Source organism: Neofelis nebulosa, chromosome 10 (assembly GCF_028018385.1).
Source record: "Neofelis nebulosa isolate mNeoNeb1 chromosome 10, mNeoNeb1.pri, whole genome shotgun sequence".
In the NCBI taxonomy this organism is placed as follows: domain Eukaryota; kingdom Metazoa; phylum Chordata; class Mammalia; order Carnivora; family Felidae; genus Neofelis; species Neofelis nebulosa.
Window position 1 is genome coordinate 45,095,812 of NC_080791.1, and position 13,215 is coordinate 45,109,026.

General features: G+C 37.7%; 1 long non-coding RNA gene across 1 annotated transcript in view; it reads left to right on the forward strand.

Moving 5' to 3' along the window:
• Positions 1–422: 422 nt before the first annotated feature.
• The window catches only part of LOC131487174 (uncharacterized), a 142,428-nt gene continuing 129,635 nt past the window's right edge, over positions 423–13,215 (forward strand). The window contains exon 1 of the long non-coding RNA XR_009249647.1: positions 423–511. This is a non-coding gene — a long non-coding RNA (uncharacterized LOC131487174). The remainder of the gene's footprint in view (positions 512–13,215) is intronic.

The window sequence follows — 13,215 nt, forward strand, 5'->3', positions numbered from 1 at the left end:
AATAATGTCCTCTTGTCTGCAATTTGTGAATACGTTATGTTACGTGGCAAAGAGGAATTTGAAGATATAATCAAACTTACTGACCTTAAAGTCATAGGGAGAATAGCTGCAATTACCCAGGTAGATCCAATCTAATCACATGAGTTCTTAAAGAAGAGAATTGTTTCCAGCTGGAAGAAGAAAAGGGCTTCAAAGAGACGAGGTATAAAGAGAGGTCAGAGATCCCAAGCTTGAGAATGATGTGGCGGATTGTTGCTCGCTCTGTCAGAGGGCCTTGTTTATAAGGCTGGAGAGAGACTTGAAAATTTAAGGGAGGCCCCCAGTTAACAGCCAGCAAAGAAATGGGCCTTAGTCCTACAGCCACAGGAAACTATATCCTGCCAACAATCGAATGAGCGGGAAGCAAAGCCTTCCGGTAAAAGCCCAGCTGGCTGATGCCTTAATTTGGGGTTTGTGAAACCAGGAGCAGAGACACCAACTGAAGCAGCCTAGCTTTCTGAACTACAGAACAGTGAGTAACAAACTTTTTTCAGGTCTTTATTTATTGTTTTTGTTTGTTTTGTTTTAAGCCACTAAACTGACTCATTGCGGTCATTTGTTATGGCAGCAATAGGAAACTGCTGCATTTATATATTGATATCAGTTATCCTCATAGACTGAGAGTTTCATAAGCACAGGGATTGTTTAGCTCACCACTCTACCCCAGAGACCTATTCCACTGTTTAGCATTATACTAGGTGCTCAGTAAGTATTTTGTTGCAAAAACGAGACAATGAAAATTTGTATAACTTGACTAATGTCACACAATTAGTGTTTGAACCGGGCCTTGGCCTCATGCAAGAACACCATCTATAATGAATTGTTCTGAACACTGGAGAGTGTATATAAAGTCTCTGATGTGCAGTTGACATTCAGTAGCTATTAAATCCTCCATTTCCCCTTAATTATCCTGACCCCAATTCAGACTGTCCTCATTGTACTTCTGGCTAATACTAATGTCCTAATGGGCTTCACTGACTTTAAGCCCTCTCTCTTCCAATCAATTTCTTACCAGATTAATATTCCACAAACACATTAGGTGAGACAATGTCTTTGCAAGAACAGGGCCAACTGTAAAGCCTATGTGTTATTACTATTATTACCATCACGCCTGCTTCTATGCTGCATTAAATCTGCTGAGCCAAGCTTCCAAGGTGCCAGTGTCACAGATACTTCCCCTGTTGTCCCAGATATGTTTCTCACATTCCTCAGTATGTACCCATCATGCAAGCAAAGCCATCTCTTTTCTTTTGGAGAAACAGCCTAGACTATGACCCTAGACCTTTGCTTATACCCTTTCTGGCTCCCCTTTGTAAAGTTTGCTCTGGCCTCAGCTTTAAAACCCACCTCCTTCTCACAAAGTTTTCCTTAACTACGATATCCATTGCTGGTCTCTGAATTCCCATAGAACTGAACTCTGATCCATGCTCTTTTGTATTTATTTATCTGGTGTATTCCACAGTCCTAAACTGAATGCCTTTTATATAACAAATATTTTTCATGGCATAAACTGTGACCTTTGCTCAATACTGTTTTGGAGATAGTTTTTGGCTCGTTGATATGTGTGGGTATGAGTCTTGCCAGCTCTACAGTAAACCCCTTGCAGAGTTACTTGGGAAGCTGACCTCTGGAGTCAAACAGGTTGCATTCAAATCCCACCTATATCTTACAAGCTGATTGACCTTGGGGAATTTCTTTAATTTCTCTAAAACTTAATTTCCTTGTCTATAGAAAGGAGAGAATAGGGGCGCCTGGGTGGCTTGGTTGGTTAAGCGTCCGACTTCGGCTCAGGTCATGATCTCACGGTCCGTGAGTTCGAGCCCCGCGTCGGGCTCTGTGCTGACAGCTCAGAGCCTGGGGCCTGTTTCAGATTCTGTGTCTCACTCTCTCTCTGCCCCTCCCCTGTTCATGCTCTGTCTCTCTCTGTCTCAAAAATAAATAAACATTAAAAAAAAATTAAAAAAATAAAAAAAAAAAGAAAGGAGAGAATAATGATATACTTCATTGGGTTGTTGCTATGGGAAATAAATTTGTGTAAAGCTCTTAAAATATTTTATGGCCTACAAGTGTTTGATACACATTATCCATTGTTATTTTTTACTACTTTAACCACTATTCTGTGTCTTCCACAATGTCTATTACAATGCTGAGCACATAGTGGGTGTTGGATAAATATCCCTCACTAAATAATTATTGAAAAATAAGCTATATCAGATGGCTAATCTAGCAAAGGAAAATCAGGGGGAAAAGGTTCAAAGAATTATCAACTGGGGGCGCCTGGGTGGCTCAGCTGGATAAGTGTCCAACTTTGGCTCGGGTCATGATCTCACAGTTTGTGGGTTTGAGCCCTGCATCAGGCTCTGTGCTGACAGCTCACAGCCTGGATCCTGCTTCAGATTCTATGTCTCCCTCTCTCTCTGCACCTCTCCCACTCACACTCTCTCTTTATAAAAAAAAATAAATATTTAAAAAATTCAAAAGAATTATCAACTGGACTGAATATTCAATTGACAGAAGCCAAGAATTAATTAGGGAAACGAAGATAGCCACAAATTATTCCAGTGTATATAAATCAAGCTAAGAAACAGGGAAGTCAGGATTATAGGATAATTTTATTTTTGAAAAATTTAAATTGCTAATTAACATGTGTTTTCAGTAAAAAAGAAATTCCAGCAATAGAGAAAGTTGGTAATATGACCTTTATCCTCACCTCCCACTATTCCCACAGCTCAGAGGTACCTACTAGGAAGAGTTTGTCTGGTTTTCCCAGAATGTTCTGTGTGTGTCATTACTTACCTTTCCAATCCTCTATTTCCTCATTTTGAGAATGAGCAAATACAAGTTTTTTGTAGGAATGTTCCAAAAATTTAATAAACTTCACAATATAATAACCAAAGTTAATTTGAGGACAGCATAACTTTATAGGCATAGAGGGAAAAGAGCAGAGATCTGTCAGAGTATTTTCAAGGTGAATCAGAGATTAATTCTCATGAAGGTAGTAAATCTCAAATGTATCACTAAAGATTATTATAGAGCATGCTCTTTCCTAAATCCATTCAAGTGATTGTACTGTACAAACAGAAGTTTGTAGATGAATTAGCTTTTAAAAATGTTTAAGAAAGAAAATAAATATGTGCATTTATAATTATTCATCACAAAGTCAGTGTGCCAAATTTAAAGCATGTTGTTTAGTAATCAGAAAAGCTGATGAATAAATTGGGAAAAAAAATAGAGAAAAAGAAAATGAATAAGCAATCACTGGATAGCAAAAGAGTAAATGAGGAAGTTAGAGCATGGAGCCCATGCCCACGTGCACAGGATGAGTCTCTGCAGTGTTATTGTCCAGCACTTGCCTTTTGAGCAAGAACAACCTAGTGAACTTCCCCTGGCCTCCTCGTCTGCTGGCAGTATGCCAGACAGAGAATGAAATGGACTACCATAGCTTTCCCTTTCTACTATGCATCTTCACCTCCTCTTGCCCTGTTTCACTCTTTGGACTCCTACTTCACCTCTCAGTGTTATATGATGATGATAATAAAGACTGATGGTGACAGCGGTGATGATGGCAGTAGTTTAATGACAAGAGTATCAATGGCAGGCTAGAAACATACATATTCAAAAAAATTACCTTTATTTTATTCTTCTGCATCTAAATCACATTTCTATTTCAACCTGCAGTTCCTCCAAGTCCATTTGAAATCTCCCCCGACTCTTTTCCCAGGGTTGTGTCTGTGTTATCACATGGTGACAAGGCAATGGGGTGTAGGTGGGTGGCCTTTAGGATTCATCACTCTTTCAACCCAGCTTCTATTCCTGTCTATAGATCCTTCTGATATTCTTAAGCCATCTGGGAATTAAAAAAAAACCCTCTGGTGTTATCTCTCATCCTTTACCATCTCTAAGACTCTGTTGGGTAGACAGGAGACATTCTGCTGCACCTGCCCACACTGGGGTACCTTGGAACTCTGTGAGATCCGTTAAACCCATCAGTTTAGGCACAGCCCATACTATGTTCAGGAGGCAGCATGGCCTGTCAAATCATTCTCACACTTTGAATATCTGACGTCTCCTTACACCACATGTCTCTAAAGTCCTCTTCTATTTCTAGCTGGACAGAGTTTTAAGAATTCTCCTTTTAAGCATTAATGTGAATAGAGTAGATCGGACCTCCATGGATAATACAAGGTAATGTCCTCATTTTTAAGGTACATAACATGAATTACATCTACAAAGTCTCTTTTGCCATGTACCATAACATATTCCCAAATTCTAGAGATTAGGGTATGAACATCTAGGGGTGTGGGCTGGATTATTCAGGCTAACACAGTCTCCAAAATATACAGCAAATATGTTCAGTTATCTTTATTCCCATTGCCCCAAATAAGTCTTTTATTTGGATGGTTTCATTGACTTCTCAGTTTCCCTGCTTTTGTTCTTGCCCTTTCCCAGTGTCTTCCTACAGAGTAGTCAGAATGATCCACTAAAATATGTTATTCAAGTACTGCCACTCTGTAGCTTCTATCCTTCTAAAGTCTAAGTTCCTCAATCTGATCACAGGGACTTGTGGGCTCTGATGTCCTTTTATTATCACTAGTCTTTTGTTTTTCCTCACTCTACCCCTTTGTCACCAGGCTGTAATCCCAGTGACTGCTTGGAGTCACTGAGATCTACCAGTATTGTCTTACCCTTGTTACTGCCTATCCAGAATTCTCTGTGTGGGCTACTTCCCCCTTACCATACTTCTCTCTACAGCCTGCCTTAGCTGTCTCAATTTCTTCTTTCAGTTCTGCACTTAAAGAGCTTTTTGTGGCCCACCATTGAGAAAATTGGTCTGCATCTGTTTGTGATTCCTATGGTTCTTTCTCCCTCGCTTGGACCATGTCCAGAAGGCAGCATAAAAATTCCTCCTTACTAAGGGCCCCACTTTTACTCTAGCTTTTCCTTAAAGTTTTCCCTCCATTCCTGTGTCAGGATGCTATCTAGTTTCTATGGTGGGATGCAGATCTCTGCGACTGTTTTCTGTGTTCGATGTTTCTTTTTTTTTTAAATTTTTTTTTTTCAACGTTTTTTATTTTTATTTTTGGGACAGAGAGAGACAGAGCATGAACGGGGGAGGGGCAGAGAGAGAGGGAGGCACAGAAGCGGAAACAGGCTCCAGGCTCTGAGCCATCAGCCCAGAGCCTGACGCGGGGCTCGAACTCACGGACCGCGAGATCGTGACCTGGCTGAAGTCGGACGCTTAACCGACTGCGCCACCCAGGCGCCCCTGTGTTCGATGTTTCTATAGGACTTGAACTTCAGAAACTCAAAGTACTTTTCTATAAGTTTATTAGAACTTCCCTCCCCTGAATCAGTGGATGACATGGACCACATGTCAATGAATAAGTTACAGGGCAACAAGCTTGACTGAAAAATAAATCTGTTAATATTTTAAAATATCACCCAGACATAACGATAAAAATCATGAAAAATAACTACCATTCACTGAGTACTACTTATTGCCTGTAAAAGTACCACTAAATGCCACATGTTTTGTTTTAATATTAATTTATTTATTTTGAGAGAGACAGAAATAAAGAGAGCCAGCCGAAGAGGGGCAGAGAGAGGAGAGAGAGAATCCCAAGCAGGCTCCGTGCTGTCAGCATAGACAGAGCCTGACAGGGGGCTCAATTTCATGAGATCATGACCTGAGCCAAAATCAAGAGTTGGTTGCCTAACCAACCAAGCCACCCAGGTGCCCCAATGCTACAGTTTTAATCTTCAAAATAGTCCTGTGCCATAGGTAATATCCCATTTTATTGATGAGCAACCTGAGATTTCAAAAAGATAACAAAGTGCTATTTTCAAAGGCTTCTAATCAGAAAGATCAGTGTCTCCATTCTGGCAAAAATGTTGAGTTGTTGTTGTTGTTGTTGTTGTTGTTGTTCATACCTGCTTTGGACAATAGTCTTTTTTGTTCCTTATAGGCCCTGGAGCCCTCTTACCCATTAATGACTTTTTCTCTTGGAATTCGAGGAAACATCTTGAATGCCTTTCTCATGTATAGTAACTGTGAAGAGACGTGTGGTATATATATTTGACAACATTGCGATTCGTCATCAAACATATTAAAACAGGTGGTTTGAGAGTGCAGTCACCATGCAGAATTTAGAGAACTTAGAAGATTTGAGTTCAAGGATGATAGAAAGACATGATCAAGAAATGCTGATGAAGCAGTCAATTTTCCAAAAGAGAAGTTGTGTCCAAAGCTGGGAATCTGTGGACATCAAGGAGCAAGAGTTACTTGAAAGAGCCAGAGAGATAAGGGAGAAAAGCTGAGGCAAGGTGTCTTTTAGGTGGAGGGGTCTTTAGAGGGATTACTCAGGGTGTCCCATTTAGCATCACACAGTCCTCAAAGAGCCTTGCTTTTATGTTCCCAAGAGCCTTGCTTTTATGTTCCCAAGGAGGCTCCAGGCTTGATACTAACCAGACTGAATTCTCTGTGAATATTCTGTGGTGCAGACCTTGAGTGATTTACAAGTAGAAACTTTTGATTCTAAACAAAGAGTCACAGGAAGAGAATACTTCTCTCACCTTTAGTTTCCTAACATGCTTAGGTGTTTTATGCCAGCAGGGAGGGATGCAAACCCACATCCCTATAATACAGATGGAAGATAGTCATATATCTTAAACATTTTTAACTGCCAACCTGAGTAGGGTTTTAAAAATGGATACCTGCCTTAAAATATCCAGATGGAACTAGATCAAATATCTAATAAATGTAACAGTTATTAATAATGAATGAATAAGGCATTCTGAATATCTAAGTAAGAAGGAGAAAATTTTAGAAAATCTAAACATACTTTATAATAATTTTAAGTCCTCTTTGGTGATTTAGCATCAGATCAGCAAATATTTCTGTTTTCATAAGGTTGAAGTCAATGATTTTAACTATTTTTAATGTTTTATTTCAAAATAATTTTGATTTACAGGAATGTTGTAAAGATAGTACAGGAAGTTCCCATATATTCCTCATTCATTGTCTCTGATGCTAATTGTAAATTACCATGGCACATTTGTCATAACTAAGAAACTGTCATTGGTAAATTAATATTACCTAAACTCTAGACTGTGTTTGAATTTCATCAGTTTTTCCACTGAACTCCTTTTTCTATTTCAAGATCCAACCTAGGACACCACACTGTATTTAGAAGCTGCTGGGTTTCTAGAAAGCTAACTATAGCAGACAACCTATTTCTTCATTCTGTAAGGTGCAGTTTACAGCAGTTTCTTCATGTTGCTAGAACTTGTTTGAAAAGAGATACATTCAATCTGCTGATGGGTTTTGTCTAAAGTTCTGCAAGTAAGTCTTGTCTCTAGGTGAACTAATTATTTTGGTAGTGGGAAGACCAACTGGGTGTTAAGAAATTTTTGGAGATAGGTCAGTATACAGCAGTAATATAAACTTGGGGATTGGGGCGCCTGGGTGGCTCAGTTGGTTAAGCGTCCGACTTCAGCTCAGGTCATGATCTCGCGGTCCGTGAGTTCGAGCCCCGCGTCGGGCTCTGGGCTGATGGCTCAGAGCCTGGAGCCTGCTTCCGATTCTATGTCTCCCTCTCTCTCTGCCCCTCCCCCGTTCATGCTCTGTCTCTCTCTGTCTCAAAAATAAAATAAACGTTAAAAAAATATATTAAAAAAAAAAAAAAACTTGGGGATTTTTGTTTCCTAATTTAGACCAGAGCTTCTCACCCACTGACATTTTTCCTAAATCAACACTACTATTGGTTCAGATGAATATATTTTCAGTATGGGGTCAATAAAAGAAAAAAACTATGATTAAATTTTATTATTATGGTTATGTGTAATGATATTTCCTTAGGGGTAAATAACATTTAAAACAATCTGACCAATCATGTTCTTCTCAATTAGATTCATATTTTCCATGGAGTACTTCTATAAAAACTTTACACTAAAGACTACTAATGAGAGAGAGAATCCAACTCGGACCCTTGAGATCTGGCAGCTTATTAAAAGAGCCTTCCAAAAGAGAAAAAAATACATATATCTTTGAAGTGTTTAGCTTTGACTTAAAAAGTCATACATTTTGCATTTTATTCCATGATGCATTTTCTTTGTTTTCATATAAAATTAGTGTTTTAAATTATTTAATACCAAGTCAAAACTGAGTTCTGTTTATCCTGTGCCTTCATAAACCATCTTGCACCCTGATGGTTGAGGGTATGGCTGTCCCTTTTTGATGAGCAGACCTGTTAATGGAAGTCCATGCTAATCCAGGTGTTTGTTTAATTGCAGCCCTGATTAACCTCTTTAACCAAATCTCTTTGTACAAACATTATTATATTTTATACTCAGGAGAAAAATGTCTTAGTTCCAGGACTTAAGTCTTCATACTTCTGAATTAATAAATATGTGGTTCCTTCTGTCTTCAATGTACTTCCAACTTTATTCACCTACCAACTCATGTGTATGATGAAGAAGTTACAGACATAAGCCTTGGAGTCAGGGAAGCTGGGCATCTGGTCTACTCTAAACCAACATGTAGGACACTCTTTACCATGTAGTCATGGCATTTAAACTTCTAGCACTGTTGTATATCAGCCAAATGACCTTGAACAAAAACTCCACTAAGCCTTAATTCCAACAATGTTAAATTGGGATTGATCATAGTAACTAGCTTTCAGATTTATTATGAGAATTAAATGGTATAGTGCATGGAAAGCATTTAGCTAACTGTCTGATCCATAGTCACAGCTCAGTTATTTTGTTAGTATATTTTAAGACCCAGTTCCAATGTCATTTCTTCTGTGGAGTCTTCCTCTTTTTTCCATGGAGAATTAGTGGCCTTTACTTTGGGTCTCATTGCATTTTTGTTTTACTTAAAAAAAAAAAAACATAGAGGATTGTCGTAGGTGAATCATCATATGCTTTTAAGTAATGAGATTATAAAACAGCAGGTACATTATATGTGTGAGATAACCATGTTAACAGTGGAGTGTTTTCTTTCAACACCTCTGTATTTTTCAAACTTTCTATAACATGCATTTTAGAATCTGAAATGAAGAAAGCAATGTAATACTGTTCTAACCATCCACATTAAATTTATTTTATCAAAGTAACACATGCACATATTTCCCTTTTCTGCCACTCCCTAACTACTGAATCCTGATCCCCAAAGCTATCATTTTCAAATCTTTTGATTGTTTCTCCCATTTGAGATTCTAAATAACATGCACATATTATTTGTCCATTTTTCCATCTTAAACTTCTTTCGGCTTTCTAGTATAGAAAGTCTTGGACCACTTCTCTCTTGAGCCACAACCTAATTTTCCAATATCTTTGTCCATCCTCTCAGTACAGTTAGATTATAGGAGTTTTCATTAAATCATTATACCACATTGTTATTATGACTAAGTATAATTCATACCTTCACTGTGCAGTTTATTATGTTTATCTTGTATATTTTGGTTTCCTGGAATTAATCATTGTTACATTATTTGTTTGTTCAAAGATTATGTACCTCTCATTGCTTCTTCTCAAACTCTCCCAAGAAAGAGCCAATTACCTCTTAATAGCAAATGCATCCAATGGTCTTCCCTGCACCACCCCCATTTCCACAGACCTCTTTCCTAGACCCCTTGTGGTTTTGATCACTCGGGACTGCTTCCTGAGATTTCTAGGCCTCTCTCATGGACTGAATGCTGTCCCTCTAAAATTCATGTTGAAGCCCCCAACCCCCAGTACTTCAGAATACGAGGATATTTGAAGATAGGGCCTTAAAATAAGTGATTAAGTTAAAATTAGGTCATTAGCATGGGCCCTAATGCTATCATTATCCTATATTTCTACCTTTTATTTTTTGAATCTCCAATATTTTATTATGTAGTCAGTGTTTGTTGGTATTTAGCCACATATTTACTACTTCTTTTGCTTTAGTTGCTTCTTGCAGTTCTATCTGGGAGAAACTCCCTTCTGTTTTAAATACACCCTTAAGAATTTCTTTTGTGTAGGGCTATTGCTGGTAAAGGCTTTCTGTTTTTGTTTGTCTGAAAATGTCTTCATTCTACTCTTGTTTTTCAGAGATATTTCTAATGGGCTTAGAAATCTAGATTGTAGTAATTTTCTCTCAATACATGGAATATATCATTCTGATTTGTATTGTTACTCCTGAGAAATTGGCTCCCCTTTTATCACTACTTTAAAAGCCTGACTGCTTTTAAGATGATCTCTTTTTCTTTATTGTTCTGTGTTTCACTGTAATGTATGTAGGATCTTTTTGTTTATCCTGCTTGTGATTTATTTGGCTTCATAAAAGTGTGCATTTGTTTCTTATTTGTACTACAAAATTGTCAGCAGAATTTCAGTTCAGTTTTGCTAATGTCCATCCCTTTTCTTCTCTTGGAACTCTGAGATGTGTTAGATGTTCTTACTCCAGTTATCTGTGTCTTTTTGCTCCTCTGTTATGTATTCTATGTCATTTCTCCATACTGGTTTGAGATAATTTCTTCAGATCCATCTTCTGCTTTATGAATTCCCTATTCTTTTCACTCTAATATTTGGCTCAACATGCCTGTTCAATTTTAAGCTATTTTCAATCTTGTTGATTTTAGTTCCTCCCCTCTAGACATTTTCAATGTGTTTTATTTCTTTAAGCATATTATTGATTTTAAGCACTGTTACTTGAAATCTATATGTGATCATTTACTGTGATTTTTTTTTAAGACTGGATCTGTTATATCTTGTTTATAGTACTTATTAATGGTACTTTGTTTCCTTGTGAATCTAGTTTTTATTTTTATTTTCTTTTTCACGAGCTTATTTTCCTTGGAGGTTTATTTGAGGATAATTATTTGAGGCCTGAGATGAAAGTGAATACTACAGAGGTGACTGGCCAAATGCTGGACCACTCTAAATCTGTGACTGGGTTTCTTTTGAATCAGAAGTTGAAATTACATATCAAAAACTTGGGTAAAGGCTATGTTATGGTTGTCAATTCTTGGTCATTTTTCATTTGGGATTCAGAGTCAAGGTTCAAGATAAAAACCTTTCAGTCCACTGAAAGAGATTTTATTGGTTTTGGATTTGGTGCTAGATCATCCTTATCCCGAAGAAGTCCTTATACTTTTATGGGCCCTAGCTTTACCAGAGAAATCCATTTGGCTCCCTGTTTTTGGCAGTACTTGGGCTTTGTTTCCTGTCTTTTTCATTCCTTGAGTCTATGAAAACCAGAACTCAAGTTCATATAGTTTGGCAGTTGTCCTCAGAGTGAATTCCAGCCACAGAGCTCTACTTAGTTCTTCAAACTAAGAATTTATTCAAATTTATTTATTCAAATTAACATTTGGATTAATAAATAATAAATATTGATTATTTATTCAAATAAGTGTAGTCAAATTTATTTGTATTTTTTTCATGTTTATTTACTTTTGATATAGAGAACCAGAGTGCAAATAGGGGAAGGGCAGAGGGAGAGAGAGAAAGACACAGAATCTGAAGTAGACTCCAGGTCTGAGCTGTCAGCACAGAGTCCAACATGGGGCTCAAACAGCAAAATCATGACCTGAGCTGAAGTCAGACGCTTAACCAACTGAGCCACCCAGGTGCTCCTTCAAATTTATTTTTAATATCTTATCGAGGATTTTTAGTTTGCTTTAGCAGTGAAGGTTGATTCAAGAAACTGACCTCTTGTGTTATCAATAAAGACACTCCTGCTGTTGCTGATACCACACTATCAATTATAATGTATTGAATGTACTTGCTGGTGTTTCTTTTTCCTACTAGACTTGGAGCTTCGTATAGACCGTTGTTCATCTCAGTGGCTGGCTTATAATAGGGACTTCGTATATCCCTATAAATAATAAATAAATATGAGTAGGATATTATTCTACATCAAATTACATGTTTCATGCCCTTTATTGATTGACTTATGCAGTACATTTCTGACTTATGATTAGGAAAGATAAGGAGATTGGAATTTGAAATTTCATTAATTGGTTCAGTTGTTGTTAAGTGTTTGTGTTCCTCTTTTTTAATGGAGATATAATTGATATATAACATTATTTTAGTTTCAGGTGTGCAACATAATGTATGTTTTCTGTGGCATAACATACAGGAGAAATTTATTAATGTAATTATTAATTCAGTGTATCACCTCATTTAAATGCGTAAGAAACGCAAACCAGTTGCCCTCACAGCATAAAAACAAAAACAAAATAAAAAAATCCTGTTATATAACAGTGACTTTTTATTGTCTCATTTTTCTGGTGCCCTGTTGCCATGGAAATCTCCCCATATATCTGCAGACATGAATCACCGGGTAGCACTACATCTGCAGTGTACCATATGGCAAATTTACTACAGCCAAAGGAGGCAAGTAAAAACTCCTTAAGCAAATGGATTCACCACTTCGAAGTTTGAAGCAACTATCAAGTAGGCTACATTGCTTGTTTATTGGCAATATCAAAGTTCACAAAGGCATTTGTCCTGAACAACTGAATACATAGGTGATGAGCTGGTACTTGGAATGAACAGGCCAAAGCGCTGCTGGGAGGGCTGCTCAGGAGAAAATGCCCAACCCCATTTGGTAAACAGGGCCTCTACCCTTAGCAGTTGTCTGGTCTCCACCTGAATCCACTTCATTTGTAGTGCTCATAGAATGACCCTGTTGTTTAGATCTATAGATACAGATTTATAGCTCTTGGAAAACAACCCCATGTTGGTTTCATAATAAATATTTAACATATGATTGGATGGGTGGATAGTAGACTTGGGAAGTTAATTCTTGATGTGTCTGCAGTTACAGCTGCTGTGAGCAGGGGATGGTTACCATTTGTGGACCACCACACATGCTAGGCTTTCATCTAAGTGTTTTACTTACATTATTTGATTTTTATTTTCGAACCTTCCTGCCAGGATATGATACCCATTTGATTTATAAGGGCACAACAGTTAAAAGATACTAATCTGTTATCTATAGTTTGCAAACGTGTTGTGAAGTTTAGGTTCTGCTGCAATTCTGACTTCAAGGCCTGTTCTCTTGTCACTGTATAACAATTTCTCTGTAAGAGATGTTTATGAAGAGCAGAGGTCAACACTGTACTCCAGAGTCGGACTGCCCAGCCCAAAAGTCAGCTGTATCTTTTACTATCTTTGTGACTTCAGGCTACTTACTTGACCCTA